A 15977-nucleotide genomic window follows, 5' to 3' on the forward strand; every position below is an offset into this window, starting at 1 on the left:
CTGAATCCATTGGCAGTGGAGAAGAATTTCCCATGGAAGACAGCACAGACAAATCAGTAAATGAGGGATCACACATTAATGAATGGTTGCCTCCAGTAAATGATGAGCCTCTTTACACAGGCTCACAACTAACAAAAGCTCAGAGTTTTTTACTTATACTTTCATATGCTTTGAGACACTCACTTACTGGTGTGGCCCTGTCTGATCTTTTAGATTTGATTAATATCCACTGTCCAGAAAATGTCCTGACTTCAAAACATCTGTTCCTAAAAGAGCTTAAACCAATACAAGGTCACCTAGAATGTCATATATATTGCCCTAACTGTGAATATTACATTGGCGACCAAGTCACTGAAGGGCAGTGTTCTGTATGTAACACTGTATGGGATAGAAACAGCTCAGTGAAGAATGGAAATTTCTTCCTATATCTACCCATTCAAACACAACTGGAACATCTTCTTCAAAGAGAAGATATTGCATGTTGTCTCAATTCAGGAAATGTCACATGTAATTCAGAAAGTTATGATGACATATGTTGTGGTAAAATGTATCATAATCTGAAAAAAGATGGTGGCCCACTAGACAGTCGTCATGCATTCTCCTTAACATTAAATTGTGATGGAGTTCCAGTATTCAAATCTTCCCAGTATGCAATTTGGCCATTACAAGGGATGGTAAATGAGCTTCCTTATCATGTCCGTAAGGAGAATGTTTTACTTTTTGGTCTTTGGTTTGGCACTAAAAAGCCAAATGTTAATACATTCTTAAAACCATTCACAAAAGAGTGTCAGTCATTGTCAACTGTTGGCTTCAAGTTACACAGAAACAACATTGTGACACAATGTAGAGTGATAGCAGCTGTCATGATGTGTGATTCAGTTGCCAGGCCCATTCTACAAAATATGACTCAATTTAATGGCCATTATGGTTGCAGCCTCTGCCTCCATCCTGGTGAACAAGTTCCAAAGGGAAATGGAACTGTTAGGGTTTATCCATTCAAAGATGTTCCAAAAACTTTACGCACTGCACAGAGTCCTGCCATCTTCAGAAATTTTCTGATGACTCTGCAGTGGTTGGGTGTATTACTGGGGGGGATGAGAGAGAGTACAGGACGGTAGTGGACAACTTTGTCACATGGAGCGGGAAAAACCACCTACAGCTCAATGTGACAAAGACCAAGGAACTGGTGGTGGACCTGAGGAGGACTAAGGCTCCAGTGACCCCTATCAACATCAAAGGGGACACTGTGGAGGTGGTGGAGGAGTACAAATACCTGGGGGTGTACTTAGACCACAAACTGGACTGGTGCAAGAACGTGGACATGGTCTACAGAAAGGGCCAGAGCCGCCTCTACTTTCTGAGGCGGCTGAGGTCCTTCAACATCTGCAGGACGATGCTGAGGATGTTCTACGAGTCGGTGGTGTCCAGTGCCATCACATATGCCGTTGCCTGCTGGGGCAGCTGCCTGAGGGTGAGGGACACTAACAGACTCAATAGAATCATCAAGAAGGCCAGCCATGTTGTGGGAGAGGAACTGGACTCTCTGACAGTGGTGTCTGAGAGGAGGATGTTGTCCAAAATAAGAACTATACTGGACTTTCCCTCTCACCCTCTCCACAATGTGCTGATCGGCTACAGGAGCTCGTTCAGCAACAGACTCATACTGCCACGATGCACCACAGAGCGACACAGGAAATCATTCCTGCCTGTCGCCATCAAACTGTTAAACTCAGCACTGTGACGGACACACTCACTGTTTATACAATGTACATATTGGCTACTTTTACACATTGCACATACCTGTATTTTTAAATTTTCTTAAAAAATTTTTGAATACAGTTTTTGTAAATACTACTGTACTTGAGATTTTAGTTTTTGTTTATCCTATTTATATACTCTGCACTTTTCTCCTTTCTTGGTCGGGAATACTGCATGTGCAATTGTCTGTAGAAACAAGAATTTCCCTCCAGGGATTAATAAAGGAATTCTGATTCTGATTCTGAAGAGATCATGCTACTACCCTAACTGATGCAAGAGAGGCTGTGCGCACCACACAATCTGTTAGAGGCATTAAAGGGGTCACGTGTCTTATTAACATCCCGCACTTTCATATCATATCAGGGATGCCTCCTGACCACATGCATAATGTACATCTTGGAGTTGTTCGGCAAATGACAAGCCTGTGGCTGGATAGTGAAAACCATATGGAGCCATATTATATTGGTAATCGTGTTCCTGAGCTCGACCAACAACTCTTGAGAATTAAACCACCTTGCAATATCACAAGAGTCCCCCGCTCTTTTCAGCAAAGGAGGTTTTGGAAAGCCAGTGAATGGCAGAACTGGTTACTTTTTTATGGCATCTTTGTGCTAAAGGGAATACTTCCCCATGCATTTTACCAGCACTGGTTAATCCTTGTCACCTTCATGTATTTGCTATGTAAGGACACTGTCACATCAGAGGGGTTAAAACGATGTGAAAGGCTAGTTGTTGAGTTTGTCAAACAGTTTGAAACACTGTATGGAAAGGCAAATGTGTCATTTAATGTACATTTATGTCTTCATTTGCCAGACTCAGTGAGAAATTGGGGACCTTTGTGGGCACATTCAGGATATATTTTTGAGTCTTTTAATGGGGAGATACTGAAGATGTTTCATGGCACACAATGTGTTCCCCTACAAATAATGAAACAGTTCACATATAGACAAGTGTTGCCTCTTTTGAAAAACAATGCACTAAGAAATGCTGTGCCTAAATGTATACAGTTATATAACAACTTGACTGGTGAAAAGAAGCTGAAACATTTTGAAAGAGTTGCAGACCAAGTTGTTACACTTGGTTTACACTTTGTACGAAAACTTACTAACGAAGAGATACTGGCCATGAGAGAGACACTTTCAGTCACTACGGATACAGTTGTGAAAATATTCAGTAGAATTTTGGTCAAAGGAGAACTGTATTACTCTGAGCAGTTCACTAGAGTAATGAAAAGGAACAGCTTCACTGTTTTGTTGGATAATGGACACATAATCACTGTATTATTACATTTTGGTTGAGAGACTTGATGACAAAAAATGTTTTGCTGTTGGAAGACGGTATGACAAATCACACAGTTCACTGCTACATTTAGAAAATGTAGTTGGCTTGAAAAGAGTGTTGCAGGGCAGGAAACAGGTCTTTGATGTTATGAAATTCAACAGGAAATGCATGTTAGTTGATCTGCCACATTATGCCAGCCTTTATGCATGTATTCCTCCACGTTCCAGTGTGGAGGACTGAAATACAATGTTGAGAATGAAATGTGGGGAAATAAAAAGTGGACTCTTGTACTTTTGCTGCCGTTAATGATTTATGTAATTTATAATACTCTGGTACTTATTTTACCATATATGAATCAATATATAGCCACATATAATGTATCCATATGGATGTATACTATGAAATATGACTGTCATGGAAAATGCTGGTTTGGAGCCTGGAGCTTACTTAGCTCATAGAATTACTTTGTTTCAAGAAACATACAAGCAATAATGTAATATAGGTTTGTTCACACAGCAATATATTCTAAAATATAAAAATTGATACATATCAATACTTTGTCTATCCATATATTCCTATATATGTTAAAATATATGGGCACGTTTCTCATATATTGAAATATATTTCCTAATGTATTGCAATATAAATTCTTGTATATTGCAATATACTCTTGTTTCGTAAGGGAATTGCCAGCTATGCGTTCCTTTACTTTCATCTATGAACTAATCTTATTCTCTTCCTCGTCCTGCCTCTTCGCTTCCACCACTCTTTCACATTTAGCATGGAAAGAAAACTGCACGTTCAGATCCAGCCCCTAGTGTTTGTCACATTTCATTCCCCATGTTCTTCCTTTTTCACATGCGTTGAAGCTGTCAGGTGAGGCAGAAAGCCTATGAAAATAATCTTTAAAATGAATGAGACATGCCTTTAGGTTGAGATTGTGCAAGTTGACACTTCACCACTAATACCACTCACCACCAGTATGGACTTTTACTTTGACAGTTCCATTCCAGGTTCTTGTCATGCAAGCACACCATCCATGAAGTCAATGATTAGTATTAGTGCCCGATAGTACAGATTTAACAATAGCTGGGATCTCAAGTTTCAGGAGTGTTAAACAAAGATGCAGATGAGATCAGGTCTTACAGGAAGAATAAATACATATTATGTAATGTTACCAGAGATATTGGGATCTATTTTTGTGGTGATGCAATGACCACTGCAAGTGGTACTCTGAACATATTTTCCTTTGAAACTGACTTTGGCAGCCTGTGAAGTATTTTGGTGCCCAGCACAGAGCTCAGGTGGGAGGAGAGACACAGATAGGAGAGAAGTTCATTCAAATAAAGCAGCTAAAAAGGTTTTGTATTTATTGTATTTATTCTACTGATGACATTGCGTAATGCGTGTCTCTTAAAACAATCTACTTGTTGCACGTATAAAACAATGCCTTTCGACTTATGTGTAAGCTGTAACTGTGATAACAATTGCGTAAAGACACAACACAAACCTACTGCACTGCACTGATAGTGCTGCTGGCCCTGCCTGGATCCTGCTGCTCCTGCTCTGCACTGTTCTCTCTATCCTCCCTCCCTCTCTCTCTCTCCCTCCCTCTCTCTCTCTCTCTCTCTTGCTCTCTCTCTTTTTCTCTCTATCTCCCCCTCTCCTGTCTCTCTCCATCTCCCTATCTCTCCTCTCCCTCCCAGGCAGTCTACACTGTATCTGGTTCTGCTCGAGGTTTCTGCCTGTGAAAAGGAAGTTTTTCCTCACCACTGTCACCATATGCTTACTGTGGGGTTTTGTCCTGGGACCTGTTTTTCTCTGATTCTCTTCTTTTTGGTTGTTGTTGTTGTTTACACACCTGTAAAGTGTCTTAAAATAACTGTGTTATGAATTTGCACTTTAAATAAAATTGAATTGAATTGAATTGAACAAACTCAGTGTCTCAGCTTACATTAACTGCATCACGCTCAAGTCAGGTCCGGACATAAAATAAAGAGTTCAGTCAGAAGTACGCAGTCCGAGCTGCACTCAAATGCAGATCTCGGCCAGGTGTATGGGGACAAACTGAAGCAGTTGTTGATCTCTTGCTGCTCTTACTGGCCCATAAGATTAAGATTAGTGAATACAGAATATTATTGTGATATTAATACTATAATGAATGTTCAGTTGTAACATTTAATGTTTCATTGTAATATTTGTATTTGAGCTAGAACACAGCCTGGGTTTGTATGGTGCAGACTGCTGTATTTCTCCTTCTTTATTCATGACCTTACTCTTCAGCTGGGATAGGACAGTGTAGTTGGGGTGTAACAGCTAAAAAAAAAAAAAAAAAAGGAGAGGCTTAAATATGGCAGTAATCCCCATGTCTCCATGTAAGACCAAATCCCAGCACAGAGATATCATTGTCTCTTTAACACAATTTTCACAACCTCCCCTTCTCCCTCCAGGCTGCAGCCCAGAATGCTATTCCTTCCTGAGGCGGAAAAGGTGGCAGAGGTCCCTGGAGATCCCCGGAGAGCTGTACCTGCTCAGATTAGAATGTTGTCTGTCTAAAGGGCAAGGTCAGAGATGGCCGTTCAGCTTCAGCAATGACAGTCTACTCTTGCTGTAGGTTCACTCAATATTTTTCTGAAGTATAATAATAATAGTATAATACAGTATAAGCAAATAACTTAAGAAGTACTGAAAGTAATGGTTTTCTGTTTTTTGTTTTGTTTTGGGTTTTTTTCTATTTCTCTCTCTCTCTATATATATATGTATATAAAGCATTTTCTTTGCTTTGTGGTGGTTTTCATCATATTCCACCTAAATCTGCATACCAGTGACTCACAATTTAGCTGCTTTATTTGTTAATTAGACATTTGAAATGACAAACTTTGGGATTCTGTGACAGCTGGATTCCTGGTAAATTCCAGTCATGGTGTCTATTTTTAAAGCTCTTCCTAACAAGCAACAGTTATTATCACTGTGTTATTACTACAACTCCAGAAATTATATTCAGGTTTGTATGCAATTTCTTGTTTCTTACACACTTTCCAGGAGAGGAGACGTCTGGAATACCCTGCTTAGCCTGCTGCCACAGCATCTTGACCTCTTATAAGTGGAAGAAAATGGAAATGGATGGACACATACTGGTCCACACACACTGTTGAGATTATGAAGGTAGATGCCATCATCCATTACATACTGCAATTTTGCCTGCGGCTGAACAAAGAGCATCATTGGGAGGGTTGGGCTGCTACCTCTCATTAACCCACCTCGACAGTTAGAGTGGTAATCCCAGCCATATCAATCAAGCCTAATTGGTCTAAGGCTGCAGAAAATGCAGGGTTAACATATTAACGATTTCCCAGGGGAAAGGAGGAAGGAGGAAAGTACTATAAAATGCAAACAGTGGACTCCTGGGTCATATACATCTTCCAGTTTTAACATGGAGGTTAGAGAAGGCCTATGATAGCTAATTTTTGACATTGCAGGACACTGGAAAGTATATATGTAATGTAATAGAGGTCTGCTGATCTTTTGATCAAAACATTAAATGAGAGAATATCTTAAAGGGGAATCGTGTATCCCAGCAGTGGAGTTCACAGAATTTGAGAGGGAGCACTGAAGCTGTTATTGATGCTCTTGATGGAACAATGCCCTACTGTCGAGTTCTTTGGGTTTATTAGCCTCAACGCCTGCCTGAACTCGACCTGGCATAGATGACAACAGAGGACGCTGGACAAATCCACTCGTTTTCTTTCTTTATTTGAGTGTTAGCAGGTGAATAATCCTAAACAAAGGGATGGACATTTATTATATCAGTTTTCTATGTAATTCCAATCACTTTGGAAAACAATCTTATTCAAACCAATCTTAAAAAAATTTGATTGAATCATGTTGAAAACTGTAATCTCAATTGTATCATGTAGAAAATCATTGTTTGAATATCATTCCAATGGCATTTATTATATATATATATATATATATATATATATATATATATATATATATATATATATATATATATATATATATATACATTTACATTTTAAATACATTTTTTGAATCATTTTAATTTTGTCTTGTATTTTAGATTTTTAAAGAATAAAAATAACATACTTCACACAGACACAAAACTTTGCCAATTCAAGTCTTCCGTCAATCAAATTTTAATACTTAATTTAAATTTTCCATCAAATTAATTTCAGGTAATAACTTAAATTTGAATATCATGCCAGTTCAGACTGCTTAAACATAATTTTCAAAATATAATTCCAGTTAAACTCAAACGCCAATCAAACTGAAAAAATCCAAGCTCATAAATTAATAACAGCTACCACAAATAATAACCTGGAGCTTAACGTGTCTAACACTAAATAAAGTGTAAAGTAAATCAGGCACAACCCAAAATAACTACCAGGATGAGAACGAATGAATGAGTAAATCACGCATGCTAACTGTGGATCAAAACAGGCTTGTTTTGTCACCTGTCTCTGTGTCTGTGGAATGATTAGCCTAGCACGGCTACCATAGGCCATCTAACTGTGACTTTGTTGGCAAACAAGTGTACTTCCAAAATGCCACACTTTTTCTTTAACTTTGTGCTTGTGATCTAGGTGGTCTCTCACATCTCCAGTCTCGGTTCCTGCACAGGTCTTTCTACAGTATCTGTGGCTGATTAAATTTACAGTACATCTTACAGATAATCTCTCCCATTCACTCACAGTCCAGAATTTATTGTTCAGCCTTGAACATGTGAAAGTTGGCCAAATGAAGCGTTAATGCCCTCAAAAGAAGAGGAAGTCATCATTCGGACATGTGCTTGATCATACAATTGACTCTGATTGTGCTTGAAGGAAATACATTGTGAACAATTTCAGACAATCCAAAGTGTTACTTCACACACCAAAGCTGGAGATAAAAGTTTGTTTATGCCACAGTAGCAAAATGCTCTTTCATGCTCAATATTTCATGTTATACAACTTAATGTGTGATGACAAGTGCAGTGATCATATTGTAAAGTCTCACGTCTCATCTCTCTTTCACTCCCACACACAGAGTGGGATTTTTACCCTGAATGAGCATGTGTGTGAATACACACAGACACAAATGCACACTGAGGGTTGAAGTGACAAATGGGCCAATGGAATGCTCATATTTACACATTAGTGCACTGCACTGCACTGAAACATTGTATTTTAGGCAGGCAAGACACAGAGAGTAAAAAGCAGATGTAGACATTCAAAAATTGCTTTTACTTGTTTCTTCCAACTCCTCTTCCAAACAAGCTTACCAAAGGATTTCTACAGTTAGGGTTGTTACCATTATACCATTCAGCATGTCTTTTAAGTTTTGGAGTCCTCTCAAAGCCAAAGTGCACGGGCCTTTTACAAGAGACAGGTTTCCAGAGGTATATGACAGGCTAGGCATCATAGAAGCAGGACAAAGATCAACTCCTCCTCAACACAAAGCACATTGTGTTTTAGGGAGTTTTGTACAACTGAGATTTAACAGTAGTGAGTCAATGCATAAATTAAGCTAGTGTATGGCTATGGGTTGATTGTTGGATGACTGGCCTGTCCATACAACACTGAGCGAAAAATCGCAACAATGCTTTGCCATTTGAGGTGGAAGGACTTGTTTATCTATCCCTCTGTCCCATTCTCTGTCCCAACACGATATCTCAGGAACACCTTGAGGCAATTTCTTATTAGCACAAATACCCACTTGGAATCACAGATGAACAGAAAAGATCTAAATATATACATAAGAAGTCATGGTAATGTATTATTAATTTGTAAATTAGAGCCAAATTTTATGGTAAAACCCATCATGAGATGATATAAAATTTTGTACAGACATTCAAACACATTTAGAATTTCAATGTCCTGTAATTTGTACGTAATTTTGGTTGATGAGCGACTGTCTGCTAAACTAATTACATTCCATTCAGCCCAAATTTTACTTTGTGTTTCATGCAACTTTACATGTTACCAAATGTTAGTTTATTATGGTAAACACTGACCCTGCTCAACAACATCAGTATGTTAACATTGTTATTGTTAGCATGCTAGTATGGTGACATTATTGTTTAACTCAATACACTGCTGCCCAAAATACAACCTTACAAAATTGCTAGCACATATTCTTTTTTCTAACCATAAGGCTGCTAATGTTTTCTATTTTTCCTATTACCAATCAGTAATAAGGAATAAACAACAACAGACAAACAATGAATCTATCCCGTTCTTTGTTGTTTCCTTAGCCTATATTCTATTTTTACTTAGCTTATATTTCTATTTTTTATTCAACTTTTCATTTCATATCTACCTATTACTCCCGGGACCTGAGTCCTAATTTCGTACCATAAGCATGTAAATGTGAGCTGGTATGACAATAAAAGTTCCTTGATCCTTGATCCTTCCTCTTTTTCTTTTGGACTGGATAATACCTATGTTCCTTCTTTACCATGAACACACAGTTCACAGTTTATTTTGCTTTAATCTCACATACACTGTCCTGTTGACACAAATACTCACTAGAGCACTAAATGTGCAGTCCTAATAAATTGACAAATCCCTTTTGTTTGAGTACTGTTAAATAAAACCTACAGTGACCCGTGGACGTACTTTTTCAAAAGTTACTTTTAAAATAGAATTTTTTAGAAAAAAAAAGAGAGTTAAAGTTTATGACTTGTTTATAAAAATCACGTCTTCAAGTGTGAACAAATGAGCCTGGAGCTAAGAACCACTGACAGACTGCAAGAGGAAACTCAGATAGTATTGAGGAGCAGACTGTGCTGGTTCTGACCTTTTCATGCAGTTTGTTAACGGGGAAAATGTAGAATTGCATCAGCCTTATCCTTTAAGTTTTGTTTTTAAAATAAAATAAAAAAAAAACAAAAAACAGTGGCACGGTTCATCTTATGGTTTGTATTTAACAAAACTATTCATATGTATTTAAAAGCTACCAGGATGACAATGAATGAATGAGTAAATGAATGAGGTAGACACTTTGACACCATGGTTAAGGGAATGGAGCAAGGTAAATTAAAGCAATTTAAAGAATTCAACGTAATTAATCAATAACAACTTCATACCCTGATGATTTCAAACAGAATATGCGTTTCAACAGTTCATGATGATCCCATGATGCGTCTCATCTTGGTTCTTCACATTAATTCCTCTAAGCCAAGTTGCCATCTGATGCTGCCTCATTTGGCAAGTAAACCTCAGGGATCTTTATTATGTGTCTATACTTAGACTGGAAGCTGTTGAGTGTGGCACTAAATGTGTGATTGAAGACAGATAAATACATAACAACTGACTGTGAGAATCGCTACATTTCTGCATGCAAGTGACAGGTGGACTCACTGTGTGTCAGTGTGACTGGTGTGTGAATTGTGCATAAGATAGAAACACACACATACAAGGAAGGTGCTGGACTGAAAGGTTCTTCTCCTTTGTCCTTGGTAACACTGTGCCCACAGATGAAAGCGTGCGACAAAGCGTCTTAGAAAAGCACCAATCAAAGGGAAGGATGGAGGAAAGGGAAAATCAGGCAAAGAGATGAAAGAGAACAAGAGTTAAAATGACTGAAAGAGGTAGTGAAGGAAGACAGGGAGGATGATGGAAACAGAGGAGAGAAGATGTAAGGCATGGTGGTGATGGGGACTTTGCAGCCTGTTTGACACCACGATTCCTTTGAAACGTTACTGAGCCTTATTTGTTCCTCTGCGTTCTGACAATTCATCTCAATTTGCTTGGATGACAATGGTGAAGCAAGACTCCCAGCATGCTCCCTCTCTTTTCATCTTATGTTGAGCGCTTTTCACCACAGCATTCTGCCATTTCCCCATGCTATGGCTTACTTGTTTTTCCTTTTTTTTCCCCTCTTTATCAGATGGCGGACAAACCTTAAATTGCTGTAATACAACATGCAAAGAGGAAACATCATCATCACCTTCTTCACTTCTTTGAGTCAGATCTGTGGAAGATTTAAAGTTTCAAAATGAATAAAATCAAAGAAATAAAGTAAAATACAATTCACATTATTCTGTGTATTTCCATGTTGTGTTTGCATTTACTGTAATGATGGAACAGAATGTAGTTGATCTGTGAGCCATATGTTTCGGATCTGCAAGTTAATTACAACATTTTTCATTGTGTGAAATACAGTTTTTTGAGCAATGCTGCTTTTTAAAGTAATAATTAGCTTAGTCTTGATGTAATGCTGAAGTGAAAATTACTTTGGAACGCAGTGAGCAACCTATTTAAAGCCCATTGCTTTCATCTCCACATACGGAAATCCTACTGACTGTGATTTCAGCCATTTTCACTGGTATAACTTGGAAACTGGACATGCTTATAATCATAGAAATCGCAAGACTGTGATATTTACTGGAACGTTGGAAATAGCTGCTGTTTTCTCATTGACACATAGCTCTGCCCTCACCTGAACAGCTCCAGTCTCTTTTTGCCTGTCAACTAGCCACAGTAAACTGGATGACACCAACAGACCAAAATCAGACTGTTTTTTGCTTTTATTTAGGAGAGAACTTCAACTGCTCCTAATACCACCTGTAAAAATGCTAAAGGACACCACTGCCACACTTGCCTATTTACAAATCTCACACCCACACAAAAATATCAGTGTTTCTTTGCAGTTGTCCTTCTGGTCAGCTGCTAAATACATTCACTCTCGTTTTACTTCTGTTTTGGACTCCACCAACTCTTGAGAAAAAATGTCTGACTCTTTAGCTGCTAAATGCTGCACTGTGCTTACACGCCAGTCTCTAACTATATCTGTCTGCTGTTTGGTACAGGGAGTACAGTGAGTTTATTAGAGCTTTTCCACCTAAAAGAATCTGCCTGGTGTGCCTGAAACAAAGATTGTAAAGTCTGTAAGACCAAAACAATGAGCTGAAAGAGGCTTACATCCGTAAAGCTAATCAGAACTATGGAGTTAGGTGGTTATTTTCAACAGTACCATCCATCCATCCATGCATTCAGCCATCCATCCATCCATCCATTTTCTATTCCGCTTTATCCATGCAGGGTCACAGGGGAGCTGGAGCCTATCCCAGCTGACAATAGGCAAGAGGCGGGGTTCACCCTGGGCTGGTCGCAGTCAATCACTGGGCTGACACACAAAGACAGACAGGGACAAACACACTCTCACTTAGGGGCAACGTAGAGTAGTCACAGCTAATGTGCATGTTTTTGGGATTGTGGGAGGAAACTGGAGTACCTGGAGAAAACCCGCACAATATATTATGAGCATTACATTTAGTGTGTTTGCTGTGTACTGCTTGAAACCTCATAGTTCTACACATTTAATACGTAACTAGGGTCTATGTTTTAAATGACTCATACAAAGAGTTTCATTAATTATCCCTGACAGCTGCTCTATGATATGCTGGCATCACTGGAGCAGAGAGGAGGGTTTACAACAAAGGACACATCTGGGGGGGGCAACAAAGGATGGCAAAAAACTGCATTTATGACAAGAGCTGAAAATCAAAACAAACAAACAAACAAAAAAATATTGACAGAACAAACATACCCTACTATTGACAGCCCTGAAGGTTGATGCCTTTCACTGTTCAGTCATTAGTTTCTGCCCAGAACAAAATGTGTACACAGTAACTGATGAGACTTACTAGAAGAATGGTGTTTAAAGAGCAATCTATAAAACTGACACATGGAAAAGAATAGAGAATTGTATATGGGTCCATTAGGCTTACAGGCTCTTAAAAACCAAAGGGAGACGTGATAAAACTAAAATATGTGGCTCAGGCTGTCTGAGTAATGATCACTGCGCTCCTCTGCCTGCTAAAAACGCCTCTTTGTTTTATTTTATTTCTCCCTCCCTCCTTTTCCGTCTGTGTTTCCTTCATCTTGTTCCTTCCCCTCTGGCAGTGTCAGTGTCTGTTTATCACCCTGTTCACTCACACAAGACACTGCTCACTGCTCACCCGCCAACTATGACCACCGTCAACAATAAAGCCCGAATTTATTAACCACGATATATCACGAACGAACCGGGCAGGCTCACTGACTGCTCTGCTGTCACGAAGCCTCACAAAGAGAAGTGGAGACAACAAAGCTTTTAGTTGCACGTCTTTTAGCAGCAGGATATTAGCTGGAATTCATGATAGACCGAATAAAAATAGCTAATATATAATCATATTACTGTGCAAGCTTGAAAAGTACTGGCACCGTGTTCCAGTTTTAATCAGAAATTTTCAAATTTACCTTAGATGCAGTGTGCTCAACAGACTTGTGATAGAACCAGGTGTTTATTTCTCATTTTCCCTGTTTTATAAGTATGCTTGGCAAACGTTTATGATAACATCTTGCAGTTTTCAGTTCTGGTGCATTTGTAATTACTGGGGATGAGCAAGCGCTCAGCTGAAACAAGTATCTGTGTCAGGATATGTAGTCCAGTTTGCCTTCTCAGCCTATTCTTGGGTGTTTTGTCAGTGTATCTGGAGCTGGACATGGTTACCTGGTTGAGTTAATTCATCCGTCCACTCTCCGTCAGATCAAACATATCTCCATCTCCAGATCTCTCCATCGTAATATGTCTCAGGCCAAGTTTGAATCTCCTTGGGAATTCCTGTCTCCATGTGCTTTTGACCCAGTTTCCATTCCTAGACCGCTTCCTGGATCTCCTTGTCTCTGGACTTAAACCACAGCTCAAGACCACACTCTTAGGACTCACTACTTCCTGCTCCGCCATCCACACTATGGACCTTGGACTCCCAATTCAGAAATCCCTCCCAGCTGAGAACTCTTAAAATCTGATTGTGAAAATTAAATTAAAGGCTTTATTACTTTATCTCCACTGTCTCTGTGCGGTGTGTTCTGCATGGTGGGTCCAAGGGAAACTTGCCTTAATTATAACAATCTGGTACATATAACGTAATTTTTAGGAGTATCACCCAAGTAAAATATGTCTCTACTTGTGAAGTTTATTCGTAAAATTTTATAAAAATCTTTTTTATTTAAATAGTTCTGTCACTCTTATAAGAAAAACAAATAATTAATTTAACAACTTCTGATCAACCCATATGATTTTCAGGCTTAGATTAACAGCTTCCAGTTACCTAACCCCCCCTCTGAGATTAAACCACACCCACCTCTGAACTGGCCTGCCTGTTCTCAGCATGGATATGGACACAGAAAATGAAACCAGAGGAGAGTCGTGGAGGGTCTGATTGTTTAGTATACAGCATTCACTCGTAAGCCCTCACTCTCCAAAGCAATTTCTAGAGCTTGAAACATCTTCAAGGTGTCATCGAGCTAATTTCCAGGGAATTGAAGCTTTGACAACAGGCTGCATGTGTGAGCATGGATCAATAACAGGGCCTCCTCGCCACTCAGCGGACCAGCTCACTGAAGTAGACCTTGTCACCAATGTCATTTTCTGTTAGCATCAACTGGCTAAATAGCATCAGGCTACTTACAAGTCTATCACACAGTGATACTCTGAGCAGGCACACATACATGCATATCCACACAATCACTCACACACACACACACACACACGGCACGGTGAGATTAACCTTCAGATGTGCTGTCTAAGCTGTTTACCTTGGTTACCTTTTCACAAGCATCCCTGACTCTCATCTCCCTCCACACACAATTTGTTGCAACTTAAAACTGTCACACTGAAGTTATTGACCTCAATAATGATATTCTGCTCACTGACATTGAGGGTTGAATGTATATCTGACTCACAGTGAAATCAGTAGACAAAGCAAGGCTGATCCCTTAAAGTGCTCAAATGTTGGAATTGTGAAGAAAAGATTTTAGGATAGATTTTCAATTGTGCAACATGATATAAAATATACAGCCATTAATCAATTACGACACATTATATATTCATCACACCTGTGTGGTATTTCCAAATGTCAGAAAAGATATTAGCATTCAGCACATAAATGCCCACACTGCAGGTCAGATGGTCAAACAATTTCAACTCTTTGTGTGATCTTGTCATGACGATCGTAATTTCAATTTTCAGTCTTTGGACACAATTGGAAATAATAATAATAATATTAAAACAATTTGTACCACAAGAAATAATTACATACATTTCTGAACACCGTACAAAGGAAACACTTCAGTTGCTGTTTCCAGACTCAGCCCCTTAAATACTAGAAGATCCTCCTGCAAAACAAGAAAAGTTCTTCTCAATTATCTATAAAGAGTGGGTGACACTTTACAGCATCTCACTGTTGACAAGAGTGAGATCTCACAACAATGATTCATACGCTCTGAAGCCCATACCAATTTGCACCCATCATAACCTCTGTCCTCTTGCAACTGATAACCACAGTAAATAGTTAAATCAGTCAAGTTGGTCAGGTTGGTATGTTGTGTCATGAAGAACACAGCAAGCCATTTCACTTTTCTATCGGAAAATCACAGATGCTCTCACTATGCAGCGAGATGTCCTGTGGTACACGTTTCAGTCACGTGGCTGCAGATTTACAGCTTATATATATGTGTGTATATATATACACATGTATATATTTATTTCAGAGGGAGGGGCCGAATGGGAAAAGGCCCTGAAGCTGACTTTGTTTTAAATCTGGGAACCAACAAGGGTGCTGTATTCTAAGAGTGAAGAGCCTGAGATGAAATATAGGCCTTATAGAGCTAGGACAGATACGAAAGGGTTTGCCATTTACAATTTACAGTCTAACTTGGCCTGGACAGAGAGTCAGTTCCATAGTTACAGTATGAGCAACTGAACAAGCTGAAGACTTGTAGTACTAACACACGCCAGACCTGACAAGACCTTATAATCAAGTGAATTAAGCTGAAACATCAGAGCATATGAGAGATACTGTTACTATTATCAGAACTTAGTACCAGGAAATGATATTGTGTTTTTCAAAGCAGACAAGCAGACCTGGAATCTGGGAAACACATTGTGTT

This window comes from Scatophagus argus, chromosome 10, assembly GCF_020382885.2.
Source record: "Scatophagus argus isolate fScaArg1 chromosome 10, fScaArg1.pri, whole genome shotgun sequence".
Lineage (NCBI taxonomy): Eukaryota > Metazoa > Chordata > Actinopteri > Scatophagidae > Scatophagus > Scatophagus argus.